At 37.9% G+C, this 19,977-nt stretch overlaps 2 long non-coding RNA genes across 2 annotated transcripts in view; both read right to left on the reverse strand.

Moving 5' to 3' along the window:
• Positions 1 to 19,977, reverse strand: part of LOC134794983 (uncharacterized) — a 312,799-nt gene that overhangs the window by 9,603 nt on the left and 283,219 nt on the right. The gene's annotated exons all lie outside the window — the stretch shown is intronic.
• Positions 14,321 to 14,886, reverse strand: LOC134795072 (uncharacterized). The gene is made up of 2 exons (XR_010144783.1): positions 14,509 to 14,886; positions 14,321 to 14,386 (listed from the first exon to the last, which is right to left on the reverse strand). It is a non-coding gene; the product is annotated as an uncharacterized LOC134795072 (long non-coding RNA).

Here is a 19,977-nt window from a genome sequence, read left to right on the forward strand (position 1 = left end):
CAAGGGAAGCCTTTTTATCGTTGTCCCGCGCGGCACTTGTTTTGTTATGACTTAAAGATACCCCCCAAAATTTTCTTTGTCTATTGAATAACGGTTAGATTAAATTTACGACGCAATAGTGCGGTTAGTTGGGCGTCGATCAACATCGAATGTGGATAGGGTTGCCAGATGGTCGGGATTTGGCGGGATTCTCCCGATTATTAGCATGTGTTCCCGATTCCCGACAAAGTGAAAATTGTCCCGAAAAACAGCTTCACGGTATAAAACAATAATTTCAAGTTCCGAACTGTCGTCGAGCGAGCGAGCGACCCGCGTTGATAATATAGGTAGATAATGAGAAGACATTTTTTTTGTTTGTTCAAGATTTCAAAGAATTAATACCTACTATTTTTATATAAAAACGTTTATGGGCAGAGCAGCTGACGTAATGTAAAATATCGTTGTTTTTAATATAATTACTTTAATTTGAATGATTTTTTTTCCCGACTTAAGTCCCAAAATCCCGAAAAATTGATATTTTTTCCCGATAATAGCGCCATTCGATCTGGCAACCCTAAATGTGAACGTGGAAGCAGATTTATTTATATAAAAACAGGCATGAATCGCTTTCGATATATTTTGGTACAACTACAACGACATCTGTATGGACGCTTAATATGTTGGTATATACAGTCAAAATAAAAATTTGTATTTTACAATAATAGTTACGAATACAGTGTTTAAATATATCGTAAAATAAATAAGTGAATCCGTTATATTGTGTAGGAAATATCGCAAAAAAATACTATCGGCAACATTTGTATGGCGACATTTGTACGGCTATTTTGACCGTATAAATGTCGATTGTGGTATACAAATGTCAATATACTGCCATACAAATGTCGAAAAGGTGCCATACAAATGTAGTCAGGGCCTTACAAATGCCACAAAAACAATAAATAGTACCATAAAAATGTTGATACTGACATACAATGTCTAAAAAATGCCATATACATGTCAAAAGCGCCTTACAAATGGCTAAATAGTGCCATACAAATGTCGATATTTAAACGTCCATATCTAGCTAACTATAGAAAGTAGAGTGGTGCCTCATACAGTTTATTTTTTGTTGTTAAAACCCCTTTCTAAAGCGATGATTATAAATCTGATTTTCCAAAAATAAAAAATTGCCATACAAATGTCGAAAAAACACCCTCTTCAAAAATTGACCCTCCTCTACTGCTGACTGTTCTTAAATAAATGATCATTTTTAACCGACTTCAAAAAAGGAGGAGGTTATCGTTTCGACCGTATTTTTTGTATTTATGTCACCTCAGAACTCCGTATTTTTTTTTTGTTTGAAATAGGTCAGTCCGAGTGAGTTTGGACTGCGATCGAGTTTACGTAGTCGCTAACGTAAACTTCAAGTGTCAATGGAATCACAAAACGGGATGCATATTCTCTGCTCAGCAAGTTAGAAAAAACGAGAGCAACCGAGTGGTGGAAGTTCGTTAAAGGACAAGAACACTCGAAAGCTCTAATCAAAGGGTTCAACAGCAGAACTGCTAAGGAGCTTTTAGGACTCAAAAGGCACAAAACCTGCGCGGTGACCAGAATACTGACTGGACACTGTAAGTTGAATAAACATATGTTTCAAATTGGGAAGAAACAAGATGCGACATGCAGGTTCTGTCAGGAGTCAGAGGAGACTGCAATGCACATTCTCTGCTCTTGTGGACCACTAATGTCAAAAAGAAGTACCTACCTAGGGCGACACGTAGTGCAACCCTATGAGGTACAGAACATTACGGCCCAAAGAATCTGGAACTTTCTGGATGCAACGGGCATTAGTAATGAACTTTAAAGGGCCGTCACAATAGATCAATGCTGGTCGATGCGACACTCAAAGGCCCACAACACCACAATAATAATAAAATAAATGTCAACTCGTGGTACAGTCAACTGTAAATATATTAAATATTATAGGACATTTTTTACACAAATTGACTAAGCCCCACGGTAAGCTCAAGAAGGCTTGTGTTGTGGGTACTAAGACAAGGGTATTGTATATATAATATATAAATACTTAAATACATAAAAAACAACCATGACTCAGGAATAAATATCTGTATCATCATACAAATAAATGCCCTTACCAGGATTCGAACCCGGGACCATCGGCTTCGTAGGCAGGGTCACTACTCACTACCCACTAGGCCAGACCGGTCGTCAAACTGTAAAAATATGGATGCACAAATCATCTCAAAAATATGTCCCATAGCTCTTATGACAGCGAATTAAGAACTATGGGACATATTTTTGTATAAGTTGGCTACACCCATATTTTTACAGTTGACTGTACAGCATACTTATAATGCGACAGTTTTATTTAGATCATGGTATAATAATATACTCCGCCTGGTACTCCACTCCCGTCTTTTCTAGGTCACCTAACTGACACAAGCCTACGTCATCATGCGACAGCGCTATATGATAATATGCGATAGCGCTATATATAGCGGCCATGTTATTGTGACGTAGGCCTGTGTCACTCTGGGAATAGAAGACCATGTTTTATTAGACTATGATTTAGATGAGCCTACCTAGGTAGGTAGGTACTTGTACTACAGATAAGTCGCCGTGGACACTGAAGCCTGTAGCATTACTCTGTTGTCGGCTCCTCAGAGTTTAGCTGTTTTGACATGTAAATAGATCTGCCCAATACACAGCTTCATTATAAACAGATATTGTATTTGTGGTATTTAACGCCTTGTTGTTTTCTTTTGCAGGAGTTAACTCGATTGGTTGTATAACTGAGCTCCATAATTGATATTGCAATTGCAGATATGGGCGGCGTGAAGGATAGATGTGGTCCAGCTTAATACCTGATTAGGAAATGCATGAAGCTATTGTTGTCCGCCGCCTACATCTAAATTTGCTTTGTGCACTGTAGAAATGCGTCTCCAAATGCAAAAAACCTATACCTATCGTAATTTTAATGTTTTAAGAGAGTCTTTCAAAGTTCGGCTTCAGGTAAGTATTTGTATTAGTTTTGTTTCAATTGCCTCTATTGTTTTAATCTGTGCAAACATGCAAATTACTGAATAAGCCGCTTATTGGAATGCGACGACAATCAGTCGCTCTGTCGTAGGCGACAGTTGTTCTCCATCGACCCGACAACTTTTAGAAGGATTCGTTTGGCATCGCTCACCGATTTATGCAAATGAATTATCTGTTCTATTTTGCTTCTGTGACTCGTATTTTATATTGATAAGATTTTAGTACCTACATTATTATATGCGCTTTTTCATAGGTATAATTTTTCAAAAGAATAAGTACCTACTAATCATTCAAATGTTATTATGCGTTGGACACAGGATTGTAATTTAAAATCAATTTAAAACCTACAAAGAGCGTACTCCCATCTTAAATTCCGGCAGCGCACTTATAACTCCTCTGGTGTCCATGGGCGAGGTTAATCGCTTACCATCAGGCGATTCGTCTGCTCGTTTGCCACCTAAATCATAACCGACTTCAAATTTCCAAAAGGAGGAGCTTCTAAATTCGGTTCTCTGATTTTTGATACTTGGTAGTTTTGGTACCCACTCATCACAGAAAAGGATGTGTCGGACGCCTCGGCCCGGACCCAGATCGTTCTAGCGTAAGTAGACTTAATACCTGACATATTTAGGTTTTAATTTAACTTTTTTGTTCCGAAAGTGATCAGGTAGGTATAAGTAAGTAGCAGTGGCGGCGCGTCCATAAAAGCCGATTCCCACCGGCTTGCCTGTTTTTGGACGTTTGAGCAGAGTTGTTAAGGAGATATCTAAGCCAAATTAGCCCCGGCTTGCCTATGGATATGTTTGACGCACCGCCACTGGTAAGTAGTTCCCTATACGCACACTATTTATTTCCACCTTTAAAAAGCCTCAGAGACCCATGGCTCTCTCAATATCAATTTGTAAACGCCGTATTTAACCAAATGGCTCGAAAAAAGTCAATCAATAACGTACATGTTGCTCCATCGATCAGCAGTAGAACTAACTTGTCAGATTGGAGCGTGATCACTCAATCCGACCATTACGCGGGACTATCCGTCAGTGTGGGGTACATTTCCATTGGTATACGGTACTTAGTACTTACTTCAACCCTCACATTACCTTTGACCATTTTTTTGCATTTTTTTTCTGAAGGAGAATCAATTAGCATCACGGAGCTTCGACTTACTAACGCCACGTTTGGACCTTTTTATCGCCAAAGATATCAACTGACTCGCGGCTACAGCCTAATATCAACCCTCGCGCATTTCCGTCAAATCGTGCATGAATTGAGATTTAGTTTAAGTACTTAATTACGCGGAAGATGGCGCTGTTACGTGAGGAGAGAATCCTACATCGCCCAAGCGTTTGTTTTCTCTAGATGGTAGTTATATAAGGTTTTGCAAAAACGTGTTTCAGTAGTTTGTTGTCCTTTATCTGTAAGCAGTCAGAACCAACTTGTCAGATTGGAGCGTGATCACTCAATCCGGCCATTACGCGGGAATATCCGTCAGTGTGGGGCATATTTCCATTGGCATGCGTTAAAATAGGCACCTAATTTATACAGGCGTTATTATAAATCAATACTATTATTATTCACTATTTCCCCGAATTTTAACTTTTCGGTGAACGAAACCTCGTGAGGAAAGCTGCATACGTCCGCAAATAAGTTTAAAGTCCCAAACCAGCGGGCTCAGCACGGTTCAATTTTTATCGACTATCACTATGCGCGTCCCTTTCGCACTTACATACTTGTTAGAACGTGACAGGCATGGTGACAAGGGATAAAAACGCGACCGTGCTAAGCCGCCAGCATATGGCTAGCATATGAGCACTATTATAGTCGTAACCCTCTCGCGCATGATATAGGAGGCTATTAGTGGCCAGCAGTGGAACTATTATTATTGATAATTGATCAATAGAAATCAATTCGGCTTAGCCATATTCGACGTATCACGGAAAATGCACAAAAAGCTCCCGACGAATTGAGAAACCCTTTTCATGAAAATTCCGAACGTAAATACGAGTAATCCTTCAAATTCCTCTTGCATAAAAAACCAACCAAACAAATGGCACTCAACATTGTTGATCAATTCATCAAACACGGTGTCCACACGGAACAATCGGAGGACAATGGACACGCGCGGCCGAGATGAAGACAGATCGAGTCCGGACGAGACGCGTGGTCACCGTGTCTGCGTGAGGGCTAAAGCGAGACATAGCTCTGCGATTAAGCGACTGAATTACCTAAAATTATTTTTATGCCAAAAGCTAAAGCTAACTTTGCATAGAAAAAAGAGAGAGAGTGTAATTTTATAAACATCATATTTTCATAGAAATTTGACATTAGGGCCGGTACAGACGGACTGCAACCCGGCTGCAATTTGTATGGAAACGTTACAGTAAGGCGGCCTAGCCAAGGTGACGATCGCTTGCGCTTCGCCATCGAATCGCTTTGTGTCTCTCTATCACGTGTGACAGTGACAGATGTGTTTCATTCGCTACGTAGCGTTAGCTTTTGCCATCTACGGCATCTATACAGTCGTCGTGCAGTCAACGTGCGGTTCCTATATAAATTGCCTACCGGTTGCAGGCCGTCTGTGCCGGCTCTGACATTTCCACACTTTGCCATTGCAAATGCCATGCATGCACTAGTTAGCTTGGCCGATGTAGCGTCCTTTTATCAGTCATCGCATTTGTCCTTATTGCGGAGACCGATGGTTCCCGTTTTATTAATGGATACCGCAAAACTTTCCAACATAGTTCAAAGCTCCCAAATATGGTCCAAAACTTACTTGGTACTTTTACTGTACTTACCTATTTTTTGTAGTTCTAAGGCAAGGTATATTTATAAATGGAAGAAAAAACCAAAAGGAACATTGGTATTATTATTATATACTTAATTTTCTTTTGAACTTGTAGAACATGGTTGCAGTATTGGAGTATGTTGGTTTACGGTCTGGAGGAGGTTTTACGGTAACATCCTCCAGAGTTGTGTCCGAGTCCGGACGGCCGCTGGCGAGGTTGCGGAAGAGTCGACACTCTTCCGCAACCTCGCCAGTGTCCCTGTGACCTCGCCATATTGCGTTGAGCCGGCCAAGAGGGGTTTTAGTGGGTATACCGTGGGCCTCATTAGCCTATACGGGAGTCCCACATAACCACCCAGGCCCGTCCCCGCGCCTGGGTGGCATGCGTAACGCATTTCCCCTCGATAAAAAAAAAGAAAAAAAACATTTGCAAGTCGTTCGTGTGGCTCTGCCCTTATATCCGCTCAGATCGGGTGATCGATGCGCGCCTTGTTAGAGAACGTTGCCTTTGTTTTGTAACCCGACCTTTTAAAGCAATACATCCCGATATAATACCCAGGTATACTTAGGTCTCACAAATTAAAGATATAGAAGAAGATAAAGATACATTTAAGAACATAAATGGAATTGACATAGACATAGACATAGAAAAACTTTATTTAACATCACAAACATCACTTAATGGTACATTTGAACATAGATCTAATCTAATAATGTGTATTTAGTCTAAGCATTTGAACATAAAATCTTAAAAACTTGCACACACAGGTAAACTTTATTATACGTATAATAATAGCGTTTTTTTTTCATCTAAACACCTAAAATGCGATTTAAACTACTCGACGACAAGTATTTTAGGTCATAGGGCTAATTGTAATTGTTATGAGCACAATGCATGTAAATAATATTAATTTTTGACTTTTCAGTTTTATGGAGTCGGTTTTTTATTTCTTTTAAGGATTTAATTATTTCTAATGGTATAGGTATATTAAAGCCACAGTGTAGCCTTTTAAAATTACTCTGAATTAGTCAATGCGATGGCGGCCCAACATTGTAGAAGACTCACTCGCAATGTCGCAACCATAAAAATAAAGTGAAAACTTGAATAAAACTATCACATAATACATTATGGCGACAAAAAGTCGCATGTTGAGCAAATGTATTCAAGGGGCCCATTTTGGATTCAGCGTCGCATCTGTCATAGACAGTGGGCCCCTGGGGAGCAAAAACTGAATATTACAGATACGAGTATTATGCTGCGTTACTACGGTTTCGAAAAGTGAGAATTATTATAAAATTAGCAGGTATGTAATAATCTGTCAAACTTTGTCAGTAGAAAAAGGCCCTAGCATTAAATTTGCTATGGGATGATGATCCTTCACGCCTACATTTTTTAAATTTGCCGCTTTTTTCTACTGACGTAAATGGATTGACAGACTATAATATAAAAAATCCTATATGGAATCTTAAATGGTCATTCAAAATTAATTTTGAACTGTCGGAAGCCGGTGTTGCTCGAAGATTTTGAATGACCATTTAAGATTCACGTCTTTTCATTCTCGCTTAAATTTTGCTTGTTCATATGTAACTTATACTCATTTATAAAACTACATAATTACTAGACACCTTACCTAAACCGATTATCATTTTTTTTTTCCTTTTTTCACAATAAAAAAGATTTTGGTGACTGATCGTCGCCATATTGTTTAGTTTTGCTATTTAGTGACGGTCGGACAATGAGAAATCAAACAAAAAACATCAAAACTCGGCCCACGCGTTTGGTCAACAATGGAACGCATACTCGTACATAGACTAATAAGTACCTGCCTACATTACCCTCCTTTGCGTTGCTCAATCGGATAGAGTTAAACCAAGAAAAGTCTGCAGGAATGTTGATAGGCTACGCAGTGCAAGTGTTATTTATACGTCATAATGTCATAGGAGTTTGACGTTTAAAAACCACACTTGCACTGCGTGGGCTATCTCTGCAGACTTTTCTTGGTCTAACTTATATACTATTAAAAAGGCAGTTTTAATAACCGTTTTAAAAACTTTGTTTTAAATATATTTCTACCATGTGCAACACTAGTAGGGTGCCCACGCCGCCCCGAGCGTCTAATACATAATGGATAACGGCCAGGCTAGTTTCAATAAAAGGATTTTTTGTATGCCCCCACATTCTAGGATATTGTAACATCGTTTTCTTCTTCATATTTATTCTCTTTTTACACGAGTCACGTTTTAGCGCCGTTTATAAATGATTTATGGACTATTATGGAAGTCTATGCTGTCATTAGAGGTTATTTGAAGTACTAGCCGTAGCGTGCGTAGAGTAGTAGGTAGGTAGGTATCTTTGTCCTGACCTAAAAAGTTTTTTTTTTTATATTGTAACGTGTTACTTACTCCTTTTTTTGGAGTGACTTGTGTACCTAAGTAAAAATTCTTACCTATGTATTTTACTTACTGAAAACTCTTATATACTCTTGAAATTAAAAAACCGGGCAAGTGCGAGTCGGACTCGCGCACGAAGGGTTCCGTACCATAATGAAAAAAAAAACGGAAAAAATGCAAAAAAAAAACGGTCACCCATCCAAGTACTGACCACGCCCGACGTTGCTTAACTTTGGTCAAAAATCACGTTTGTTGTATGGGAGCCCCATTTAAATCTTTATTTTATTCTGTTTTTAGTATTTGTTGTTATAGCGGCAACAGAAATACATCATCTGTGAAAATTTCAACTGTCTAGCTATCACGGTTCGTGAGATACAGCCTGGTGACAGACGGACGGACGGACGGACGGACGGACGGACGGACGGACGGACGGACGGACGGACGGACGGACGGACAGCGAAGTCTTAGTAATAGGGTCCCGTTTTACCTTTTGGGTACGGAACCCTAAAAATACATAATATTACAAGTTATTTTTAATTTGAATGGTTTGTTTCAATAAAAATACTTTCAAACATTTAAAAGTTCCTAGAAAGTTAAAATTATTCTGTTAATTTATTTTATTTTTATATTTATCTTAGTATTTTTAGTCATTATTTTTTTATTTACCGATGACAATTAAGTATTTTACGCCAAATTTTACGAAAATAATTCAACGAGAACAAAATAAAAGTACCTACTCAACCAACCTATTTTTAAACAAGATTTAAGAAAACTGTAGGTACATTTTAAGTGAATCCTTTGAAATGTATTCAAACTCATTCTTCCTGAAAAATAATTGTCACGAAACTGAAACGGTTGTCCGCGAAGATTTATTTAAAGTTTCAGCTTAAAAAGGCAAAGTGCCTATCTACATTTCTCGCTAGGTACAGTCAAGTGTAAAAATATGGGTGCACAAATCATCTCAAAAATATGTCCCATAGCTCTTATGATTGTCAGCAAATTAAAACATGACATACTATGGGACATATTTTTGAATAAGTTATATATTATGCACCCATATTTTTACACTTTACTGTACAATTGATAATGACCATTTACAGGTAGATAAAATAATAATTGGAATCAAAACCATCAGACACCTCAAGGAAACCAGTAAGAAGGCGTAGTTTTAGGTATAAAATATTAATCCACTAGATTTTGGCAACATAGACAAATTAAGACGGTAATAATAATAATTCATTTTCATCATCATATTATGATTCGTACATACCTACAATGTATACTTAAGTTTTACTCGTACTGTGATAAAACTTTAACGCGGTAAATAACGTCTTTAGCAAGAAAATTATCAATTTTCACCATGAATCTAATACAATTATTATGCATTGCAGTAGCGAAAAATATAATATTCAGCTCACACCTGGCCCCGCATTGTCTCTGTATTAATATCGCAGATTACCTGCAAAACAAATTCTAGTGCAGATACGCCACTTGGAATCAAATGCGTCCTCTTCTTACTCTCACAACTAGCCGTTTTGTGTTCGTGAATTGTTTGCAAATACCTAATATACCTAAATATCTTTCAATTTTCGAAACTGGAGAAATATGACATTCGCTAAATTGCGATCTTATCTATTTCGCGGAAATTAATTACCATTATCAAACTGCACTCGGGACTTAATCGCGTATTTAAGTTTTAAAATTGACCTCCGACGTTTCGAGGACGGCGTTGTCCCCGTGGTCTCGGAGAAGACTGGCTCAGGTTGACATCAACATTTCGTTGTCAAAAATCGTCAGGTGAACAAGTCTGCCGTGGCTGAGCATTTCCTTTTTTTTAAGCCAGTCTTCTCCGAGACCACGGGGACAACGCCGTCCTCGAAACATCGGAATTAAATTTTAAAACTTAAATACGCGATTAAGTCCCGACTGCAGTTCGATAATGTTTAATAATCGTGAAAGTTTAAATCAGAATTAATTACCATAAGTACCATAACCAAAGCGACTACTGTCCGTGAGTTCAAAATCAAAGAATAAAACTTAGAAAAAAACTGCGCTATTTTATAACTTATGTCCTGCCGAGTCGAATTTTAAAATTTAAGATGTCAATTCGTTGTAAAAAGTTTAGTTTTAGTTTTACATACGTTAGGTTCAAATGTTGATAATATTAGAAAAATATTACCCTTCTGATAGTTTGCTAAGTTAACAACTCGAAAAAAGATGCGAGGAAAGCTGCGAGGTCCTTGGATTAATTATTTTTGAACAGTGTAAATTTCATCCGACAGCGTGACGAGCTGATGAGCGTTTGCGTTATGTCTATTTTTGTATGGGATTTTGAACAACTCGCCAAGCGGGACGTTTTAGAAACTCAAAATCCCATAATATAAAATTACACTTAACGCAAATTCGTACCTACGTCAAGTTATCAAATGAAATTTACAGGTACAGGATAATTCAGAAAAGTTTTTTTTTTCTGAAGTAACACATCTGCTGCAATAATGTAATCCTTGTTAATACCCGGTTCGGTATGCCGCGGGCGGCAGTGATTTGCCGATGAGTGGGCTGGAATGCAAAGACGCGATGTCTTCAGCTTCGCTGCGGGCATATTCTGGAAGCCTAGTTAAGTCGCCACATGGGCGTAGCGTGACGCCCCTTGCCAAGTTGTGAGACCTGTACGGCTACCACCAGTTTTGGCATTGACATAACGCTCACGTTTACGCAATTTACTTTCTGTACATCTCGCTTGCCCTAATATGCCAGTACGAGCGAGATGCATAGAAAGTAAGTTACGTAAACGTGAGCATAATGTCAATGTCAAAACTGGTGGTAGCCGTACTTGTGAGTACCTATGCCTATGACTCTCGACAGTTTATTCGAATACAAGCGTATTCCGAGTGTTGAGTATAATATCACACTGACAATTTTTTCAATATTATTAATAGCACTACAAAACCAACTCTGTTTTTTGACAAAGATTCATTCTTCATCTTTACTTACTGCGCGAATCCACGTTCCGACATTCGAGAGGTTAAAGTTTACCGTTACCATTTAACACAATCATTTATGATGATTTTAGTAATGAAAGGTACTAAAATGATGACGTCCTATTATTTTCAATGGTCAATGAATGAATGAATATTTATTTATTACGTGTAACACATGGACACAATTTTTATTAGTAATGCTTACAAAGTAAGGGGTTAGTAGGTACAGGGTTTTTTAAAACAAAACAACACTGATGGGCGAATGCAATCCCTCACAGTGTAACAAGTAGGGACAGTCAACCCTATCCGCTATCATGCGAAGGATGCTGTTGGGACTGCCACGCACACGGCGCACCAGGGATGCTGCGCGTGCACGCATGGTAGTATAGAAACAATCCACGCGCGCCGCCGCGAACATCCCTGGGGGCCTAGCCAAAACGCATTTCGAAAAAAGATATCGCTAACGAATCGATAAAAAATGTATGGGAATGACAGGTACCGTAGATGAGTCTGTCGAAAAATATTAACGAATACAAAAATGTTAGCCAAGTTGCAATGTTGTAACGAAACGCAAAACTTTCGTTACCGGGATTCGACATCTGTCATACATTGTCTAGCCAAGTGACACTTTTGACAAGCGTTATCGCCTCCTAGGTGTCGATACGTAGCGCGAGCTATCCCCTTGCAGATAACTTACCGAAGCACAAGAAAATACCGAATAATAGTGTTTGTAAATTAGAATTTGTAATAAAAAGCATACTTCAACATTATTGTGGGCGGCGAACAACGCGGAAGTGTCGCTTAGACGCAGGCGCCGTCTGAAAAATCGCCTCTATTGAAACTTGAAACTGCTTAGGAAAGGACTGCCCTTAGCTGGTGATCTTATCATGTATGCTACGATCAAAGGATTGTGGGCCGTACGCAGCATTTCACCCAAAGGATCCAATGTGACCGAGGCGCTGAATATCTACCTATCTATAGTGCCAGTGTCATGGAAAAATGGATTATGCACCCACAAATGCAACACGAAACAATGTCCCTACAAAGGTAAGAGTGAGTCAATAACTTATCCCTACTATACCTACTAATAAGTATATAAAATATGTTATTAATGCTAAAATAACTAATGTGTTCCTGTTACGTCATCAAATATAAACCGATGAACTGTGTAGATTAAATTTGGTACCCATATGCGCAATGGCAAGCACTTGTTTTTCAATAGGAAAGTGAATTGAATGTGTAAAGGCAAAGGTATATAGGTAAAGGCTTTACAAATATAGATAAAGACTCGGGAACAAAAGTTCTTCACACAAATAAATGCCCTTCCCAGGAAGCAAAACCATCACCTTCATAGGCAAGGTCACTAACAACTAGCAATATTGTAGTGTCATCCCATTTTCTTAAATTGATTTGAAAGGGATGAGACTACAGTGTTGCTACTTTTTAATTTCTACAATTTCTAGTCGGACTCTACAGTAAGCTCAAGAAGACTTGTGTTGTGGGTACTTAGGGTACTTAGATAACTATATATAGATGGTCAAACCAATTTGTCAGTCAGTAAGAACCAGGAAAACTATACTCATACTTATCTTTTGGGTGCTAGTACTGGTATATGACAAAGCTAGTATGATTCTCTCTGTCTTTGTTTGAAATGAGACAGTCCTTTGACAAACTATACTTAAATACATAGACAACACCCATGACTCAGGTACAAAATATCTGTGCTCATTACACAAACAAATTTCCTTACCGGGGATTCAAACTCAGGATTATCAGCTTAACCGGCAGGGTCACTAGTCACTACCAACTAGGCCAGACGGGCTGTTGTCATACATATACATTATCAACCATATTAATGAAACTTTTTCATATTATGAAACATTGTATATGACTTCTTTTGGCAGGCGCAGATACAGTCAGCTGCAGAGAAAAGGTCCCACCCCTGCATACAAACTTCTATGTAGTGGTGGTACCTTTTCTCTGCAGCTGACTGTACCTACACACTATATAAAAATAATCATAACATGTACTTACACAAAACATTTAATTTTTTTTTGTCATATGACTGGTAGAGAATAAGTATTATAACCAAATGTTACAGAGTTTGTTGAAAAACTAAGCATTCATTTTGTTTCAGGTGACTTGGATATTCATTGCAGCCTTGGCATATGAACCAATACTTTATGGTGCTCCAAAGTCAGGGTCAAGGGAAGAAACTATGTCACATGTACAACCACAAAAATATATTGAGTGTTGTTTTACTACTTTAATACACTGTACATAATATATGTACAAACAAGAAAAGAATGCTTGGCTACTGATTTCATGCTGCTGGCAAAAAATACCTGCTGCATCTTTCATTAATAGATTTTCAATAAAATAAATTAACTTTTTAACCCAATCATTGTGTCATTTATTTATGGTGGTTACCACCTTAACTTTTGGTATGCTTAGGAGCAGATCTGCTCCCATGTACTTACCTATATTCAACTCTAAAAAATGCATTAATTTTTAAAAGTTGTCTTTGTAAAACGACCGGTCTGGCCTAGTGAGTAGTGACCCTGCCTGTTAAGCCGATGGTCCTGGGTTCGAATCCCAGTAAGGGCATTTATTTGTTCCTGAGTTATGGGTGTTTTCTATGTATAGATGGTCAAGCAAATCTTGTCAGTAGAAAAACGCGCGAAATTCAAATTTTCTATGAGACGATATCCCTTCGCGCCTACATTTTTCAAATTTGCCGCCTTTTTCTACTGACAAGATCTGCTTGACCAAGTATATATAAGTTTGTATTTGTCTATATAAGTATGTGTATCGTCGCCTAGCACCCATAGTACAAGCTTTGGTTAGTTTGGGGCTAGGTTGATCTGTGTAAGATGTCCCCAATATTTATTTATTTTATTTTATTCAATTATGATTGATATATAAATTACAAATTTTTGACAGGAGCATACAAAAGGTTAAATATGAACAGCCAGTAGCTTAGCGGGTGAGATTACCTTCCCAAATTTCCATTGACTATAAATAATAAAGATGTGTTTAATTCATTTTTAACGCCTCACTCACTTAGGTATTTCTATTACTGAGTAAACAAAAATCAAAGACAGGTAGGTAATAAAAAATAATATTAAGTAACAATATGATTTATTAGTTTTGGTTTCACAGGCAGCTTTTATCTTATCTAATGCATCTTCTTAGTCGGCGTCTTCATTGCTGAAGGTCGTGTCTAGTTTGAAGAGTTTCCTGCGCGATGTACCATGCTTTTCCAAGTGTTCCTGTCCTCGGCGATCTTAATAGATAAATCTAATGCATAACATCTATGTATTCAATGTCCGCTTGACTTTTGTTAATTTCGAAAATGTTTGAAGTCTATGAAGTAAATGAATTCACTGAGGTTACACTGATTCGGGCAAACCTGTCCACAATTTCACTTCACGGTTTGAATCAATACTAACGCTTAAAGTATTGTCTCTTCTGGTCAAGTAAGCCAGCAGTGCACGTCCTTAGCACTGGTAACTGCCATGAAGGCGTCATTGCAGCGGCAGCTCTGACTGTACGTGCCAACTTGGCGAGGACTTCTCAGCGTGGAAGAAGAGCCCGCGGAGCCGCTCTTGCCCGCTCTGGCTGCGTCGCCGCCTTGGTTGGGGCTGCGGGGACGACGGCTGTCTGAAATTGTTAAACTTTAGGTCAAAATTATATGCAATTAACAACGCACTCTTCAAATATTACACTATATAGAGTTATCTTATCACGAAATTGTGATAAACTAAGTTAAACAAATACCAACATATTTAATTTGCTTACCGATCACGTTTGTTGTATGGGAGCCCCATTTAAAGCTTTATTTTATTCTGTTTTTAGTATTTGTTGTTATAGCGGCAACAGAAATACATCATCTGTGAAAATTTCAACTGTCTAGCTATCACGGTTCGTGAGATACAGCCCGGTGACAGACGGACGGACGGACGGACGGACGGACGGACGGACGGACGGACGGACGGACGGACAGCGAAGTCTTAGTAATAGGGTCCCGTTGTACCCTTTGGGTACGGAACCCTAATAAATGACACAATGATTGGGTTAAAAAGTTAATTTATTTTATTGAAAATCTATTAATGAAAGATGCAGCAGGTATTTTTTGCCAGCAGCATGAAATCAGTAGCCAAGCATTCTTTTCTTGTTTGTACATATATTATGTACAGTGTATTAAAATAGTAAGACAACACTCAATATATTTTTGTGGTTGTACATGTTACATAGTTTCTTCCCTTGACCCTGACTTTGGAGCACCATAAAGTATTGGTTCATATGCCAAGGCTGCAATGAATATCCAAGTCACCTGAAACAAAATGAATGCTTAGTTTTTCAACAAACTCTGTAACATTTGGTTATAATACTTATTCTCTACCAGTCATATGACAAAAAAAAAACTAAATGTTTTGTGTAAGTACATGTTATGATTAATTTTATATAGTGTGTAGGTACAGTCAGCTGCAGAGAAAAGGTACCACCACTACATAGAAGTTTGTATGCAGGGGTGGGACCTTTTCTCTGCAGCTGACTGTATCTGCGCCTGCCAAAAGAAGTCATATACAATGTTTCATAATATGAAAAAGTTTCATTAATATGGTTGATAATGTATATGTATGACAACAGCCCGTCTGGCCTAGTTGGTAGTGACTAGTGACCCTGCCGGTTAAGCTGATAATCCTGAGTTTGAATCCCCGGTAAGGAAATTTGTTTGTATAATGAGCACAGATATTTTGTACCTGAGTCATGGGTGTTGTCTATGTATTTAAGTATAGTTTGTCAAAGGACTGTCTCATTTCAAACAAAGACAGAGAGAATCATACTAGCTTTGTCATATACCAGTACTAGCACCCAAAAGATAAGTATGAGTATAGTTTTCCTGGTTCTTACTGACTGACAAATTGGTTTGACCATCTATATATAGTTATCTAAGTACCCTAAGTACCCACAACACAAGTCTTCTTGAGCTTACTGTAGAGTCCGACTAGAAATTGTAGAAATTAAAAAGTAGCAACACTGTAGTCTCATCCCTTTCAAATCAATTTAAGAAAATGGGATGACACTACAATATTGCTAGTTGTTAGTGACCTATGAAGGTGATGGTTTTGCTTCCCGGGAAGGGCATTTATTTGTGTGAAGAACTTTTGTTCCCGAGTCTTTATCTATATTTGTAAAGCCTTTACCTATATACCTTTGCCTTTACACATTCAATTCACTTTCCTATTGAAAAACAAGTGCTTGCCATTGCGCATATGGGTACCAAATTTAGTCTACACCGTTCATCGGTTTATATTTGATGACGTAACAGGAACACATTAGTTATTTTAGCATTAATAACATATTTTATATACTTATTAGTAGGTATAGTAGGGATAAGTTATTGACTCACTCTTACCTTTGTAGGGACATTGTTTCGTGTTGCATTTGTGGGTGCATAATCCATTTTTCCATGACACTGTCACTATAGATAGGTAGATATTCAGCGCCTCGGTCACATTGGATCCTTTGGGTGAAATGCTGCGTACGGCCCACAATCCTTTGATCGTAGCATACATGATAAGATCACCAGCTATAAGGGCAGTCCTTTCCTAAGCAGTTTCAAGTTTCAATAGAGGCGATTTTTCAGACGGCGCCTGCGTCTAAGCGACACTTCCGCGTTGTTCGCCGCCCACAATAATGTTGAAGTATGCTTTTTATTACAAATTCTAATTTACAAACACTATTATTCGGTATTTTCTTGTGCTTCGGTAAGTTATCTGCAAGGGGATAGCTCGCGCTACATATCGACACCTAGGAGGCGATAACGCTTGTCAAAAGTGTCACTTGGCTAGACAATGTATGACAGATGTCGAATCCCGGTAACGAAAGTTTTGCGTTTCGTTACAACATTGCAACTTGGCTAACATTTTTGTATTCGTTAATATTTTTCGACAGACTCATCTACGGTACCTGTCATTCCCATACATTTTTTTACGATTCGTTAGCGATATCTTTTTTCGAAATGCGTTTTGGCTAGGCCCCCTGATGCGCTACAGAAACGAGGCAGTCCCATCAACACCCGGAACGCATTATTGTACTGGACCCTAAGGGCCCCATATGCCATATGCAATAATAAAACAATTGCAATTCACAAATTGATATTTCAATTGAGCAAAATAGAAACTACGAGTATATTTGCGAACCGATACTAGGTAATGTTTGGGCCCGTTCGGTTAACTATGTTTGTACACAAACATCAATACCTGCTCTGCTGTAAATAATGATATTATATTTGATTGGTTTTACTTTATGGTCCTAATTTCATTTAGGTACTAATGGAATACAATAATTTTAAGTATGAACTATTTTTAAGTACGTATATAAATGTCTCTAAATCCTGGTTACCTAAGGCCTGTCGAAACTGCTTCTTGCAAAAGTGGAAAAATAAGTTTAAATGAAGTTATAATTACCTGGAGCTAGAGATTTTTTTTTAAATTACTTAACCCGAGTTCAGGCTCGAGGTCGACTAATGAGATTCTTTGGCTCGCGGTTCGCATTTCAGAATAATTTCAAATACCTACTGTTGAGCTAACTTTCTAAAGCTTATTATCAACACTAAAATGAATCCTGACTTTTCATATATAGTTTCAGAACCAGTGTTTAATTTGGAGCCATTTTCTCAAGTTTTCCTCTTCAGAAATAGTGATTTTCCGTACTCCAGAATACGGCCTCGTCTCAGGCTCGAGGTCGCACTAATGAGATTCTTTGGCTCGCGGTTTGCATTTCAGATTCAGATGGTCGCCTGCCGCCCCGAGCGCTAATGAGCTTTCGAATAACACTATTATCTAAATAACTTAATTTACTAGTAATCTCGTTTTGTAGTTGAAGGTGTTATTGATTACCTATATTTCAAGGCCAGGCGTTTATAAGGTAAACGTACTGGTGCTCGACGCGGTCCCAGACGTCCCAGTACATGTCATCTGGAAACTTAAGTCATTGTCAATAGAGCTGACAGCAAGGTGTCATCTATTGGGCATTAGCATGTCGACCACTAGTACTTTTGACAGTATTTGCAATCTCCATTATAAGGTACCTAACCTTATAATGGAGATTTTGCAAATACTGTCAAAAGTTCAAATAAATCTAACAATAACTACTTGCTAACTAAACTTGAAAATCCCTTAAGGCTTAAAGGATGACTCGTTAGACCGGGCCGGGGCCGGGCGAGCGTGCGGAGCTTCGTTTTCTATGGAAAGCGCCACGTGATCACCGATCAGCTGTCATAGAAAATTACATGTCGGACGCCTCAGCCCGACTACCGGGCGTGTGCATGTTGATATATGTTTACAGGTTGCAAACTTAACACTTTAAACTCTCGCGTTTTGTACACATATTTAATTACACAAACGGGTCTACCGCGATATAATTTCATTGTTTTTACCTTTAATTCCGACGTTTCAGCTGAGGTGCACCAGCTGTGGTCACGGAAAGACAAAAAGAAGCTGAAAGCTGTGGTCTTTCCGTGACCACAGCTGGAGCAGCTCAGCTGTGTAATTAAATAGTTGCAAACTTATTACCTAAATATAAATTATAACAACGGACATACTTTGTCAAATAAGTTTTAGGCATGCGTCCCACTTAGATTTTCTTTTATTCTCTTGTAACAAAAAAAATCATTTAACCCTTAGGTACATATGTCACAAATATTAATGTAACACGTTTTCCTAAACCATTTATCGTACGTACTTTTTGATTCCACTTCCACGTCACAACAAAAAATAACTTTTCTAAAGCGTCCATCAAAATGATTTCCGTAACAGTAATCGGTTGTCCTTTCAAAAACCCGTACGATTTTGTCCCGGACTGTCCGGGGGACCCACATCATGGACACAATACAAGCGGTGTGTTAACAATGAGACGCCATTTTGAAAAAGCGGAAAAAATCGCGACAAGTCAAATAAAACGAGCGTTTCAATTTGTTGGCGTTTATGAATTACAATTGGTTTATATCGTTTTGGTAAATGTGATTATAATGAGAGTTCTTACAATATCAGAGGCTCACCGCAAAAAACAAAAATCGAAATTTCTTCGCTCGAATAATGCGGTACAGTAGGTACCTTAGATACGTGCATTCCTTCGTCACCAAAACAAACAAACAAAATAATTAAAAATTAAAAAACACGACTGCGAAAAAGCGAACTGAAAAGACAAAAATAATTTTTAGTTGTGTTAGTTACTCAACTTAATGAATGTAAAAAATTATTAGAATATGAGTGTTTAGTGAAGGTTATAAACAACAAACGCAAAAGTTTTATGCTCATTTAGGATCGTGACTGTACCTGTGTATTTTATTTCAATTGCAGTCGGGGACCTTGATGTATTGACATTTTCCCATTTAAAAGGTCCCCGACTGCAATTGAAATAAAATACACAGGTACAGTCACGATCCTAAATGAGCATAAAACTTTTGCGTTTGTTATTTATAACCTTCACTAAACACTCATATTCTAATAATTTTTTACATTCATTAAGTTGAGTAACTAACACAACTAAAAATTATTTTTGTCTTTTCAGTTCGCTTTTTCGCAGTCGTGTTTTTTAATTTTTAATTAATTTATTTTATTTTATACTTTTTAGAATTTTTACATTCATTAAGTTGAGTAACTAACACAACTAAAAAATATTTTTATCTTTTCAGTTCGCTTTTTCGCAGTCGTGTTTTTTAATTATTTATTTATTTAATTAATTTTGGGGTCATGATTTCGTTAATAATCA

The sequence above is a fragment of the Cydia splendana genome, chromosome 11 (assembly GCF_910591565.1).
Source record: "Cydia splendana chromosome 11, ilCydSple1.2, whole genome shotgun sequence".
Taxonomy (NCBI): domain Eukaryota; kingdom Metazoa; phylum Arthropoda; class Insecta; order Lepidoptera; family Tortricidae; genus Cydia; species Cydia splendana.